This window comes from Rhinopithecus bieti, unplaced genomic scaffold, assembly GCF_001698545.2.
Source record: "Rhinopithecus bieti isolate Rb0 unplaced genomic scaffold, ASM169854v2 scaffold_13558, whole genome shotgun sequence".
Classification (NCBI taxonomy): Eukaryota; Metazoa; Chordata; class Mammalia; order Primates; family Cercopithecidae; genus Rhinopithecus; species Rhinopithecus bieti.
The window spans coordinates 797,530-799,602 of record NW_016808198.1 but is presented as its reverse complement, the minus strand read 5'-3'; positions in this window follow the sequence as shown (position 1 = coordinate 799,602).

The following is a 2,073-nucleotide window of genomic DNA, read 5'->3' as shown; positions in this document are numbered from 1 at the left end:
GATCTCAGCTCACTGCAAGCTCCGCCTCCCGGGTTTACGCCATTCTCCTGCCTCAGCCTCCCGAGTAGCTGGGACTACAGGCGCCCGCCACCTCGCCCGGCTGGTTTTTTGTATTTTTTAGTAGAGACGGGGTTTCACCGTGTTAGCCAGGATGGTCTTGATCTCCTGACCTGTGATCCGCCTGTCTTGGCCTCCCAAAGTGCTGGGATTACAGGCTTGAGCCACCGCGCCTGGCCTCTTGGATAACTTTTACCACACATAGCTTGCAAAATCCTAACTCCGAGCGACCTTCACTTTCCACTCTGTGTGCACACTGAGAGGTCTGGTGCTGCTGGAAAAAGTCACACAACTGAACATGTCAACATTACTATCATTCATGATCACCAACTTCCATGGTCCCTCAGTACTGCCCAGTCACTTCTATTTCATTGCTTTGGTCAAATTTCTCTCCCACTTTCCACAGAGTATTTCCAACAATCTCTAATCTGCTTAGCTCCACTTAGCCTTTCCTTCTTCGTTAATTGCCTCTTCATTTTCAGCAGATGACATGACCTCCTATGTCAGAGAGAAATTTGAAGCCTCATCTCACTGCTATCAAAGCTACACACCTACTTATTTCTATAGTCATCCACTTTTTCCTTCTAGTTATATTACAAGAGTTCCTGCTTCTATCTAAGGTCAATATTCCACTTATGCTTTCAATTATGTATGCTCTCAACTTTTAAAGCAGTTTACATTATCTATCATTTCTTCTCTCTCATGTATATTCATCTACTGCTTCTCAACTAGACTGTTACCACTGATATTGAAACATAAGTATTTTCTATCTTGAAAATTAAATCTCCCCATACCTACCTGATATCTCCCTCTAGCTACTCCTCAACTTTACAGCTAAATGTCTTAGATTTGTCCATGCTCTCTGTTTCTTTTCCTTTCTTCCCATTCATTCCCAGCCTGCTCCAGTTTGGCTTTTTTACCATCACTTTACTGAAATAATTCTCACAATGATTACCAATTACTACTATATTGACAAATCCAAAGGGCATTTTAAAATTCTTACTTCTTTTGAGCATTGTATTAGTTCATTATCACACTGTTGATAAAGACATACCCAAGACTGGGCAATTTACAAAAGAAAGAGGTTTAGTGGACTTACAGTTCCACATGGCTGGGGAGGCCTCACAATAATGGTGGAAGGCAAGGGGGAGCAAGTCACATCTTACATGGATGGCAGCAGGAGGCAGAGAGAGAGCTTCTGCAGGGAAACCTCTCCTTATAAAACCATCAGATTGCATGAGACTAACTATCATGAGAACAGCATGTGAATGACCCACCCTCGTGTCTCAATTGTCTCCCACCAGGGTCCCTCCCACAACATGTCGGAATTAAAGATGAGATTTGGGTGGGAACACAACCAAACCATATCCAGCATGAACAAATCCTGAGATACAAGAATCTACTACTTTTTTCTCCTGTTTTCTTGTCTTCTTCATGGGATCATGCATATTCATTCACTTGGGTTTATCAAGGTAAGTCCTAGCCTTCTTTCTGCCTCTCTCTTAAGGCAAACTAAATGGTACCCCAACATTTCATCTTCCATTTACATACTGACAACTCTCAAATTGATATGTTTCTTTTATTCATTAATTCAAATTATTTTTGACTACTAACTATCTTCCAAGTGCCTGGATATTGCAGTGAGCAAAAACACCCAGGTTCTTGTTCTCATGGAGTTTTGAGTCTAGTGGTGGACAAAGACATTTATAAAATGATCATATCATTAAATGTGGAGTAGGTGGCATAAGGAAGGCTTCTGAGAAGAGATAAACTGGATTTATCTGGAAACAAGTGGAGGATATTGAGAGTGGGGAACTATTTCAGAGAACACAGCATATGAAAAGGCTCCATAGCAGAGCAAGCAGGATGTATTCCAGGAATCAAAAGGTCACCATATGAAGGGGGAGAGCAACCTCATAGGAAAGGAAAGAAGCCTTCCTTATGCCACCTTCTCCACATTTAATGATATGATCATTTCACAAATGTCTTGTTTTTTTTTTTTTTTTTTTTTTTTTT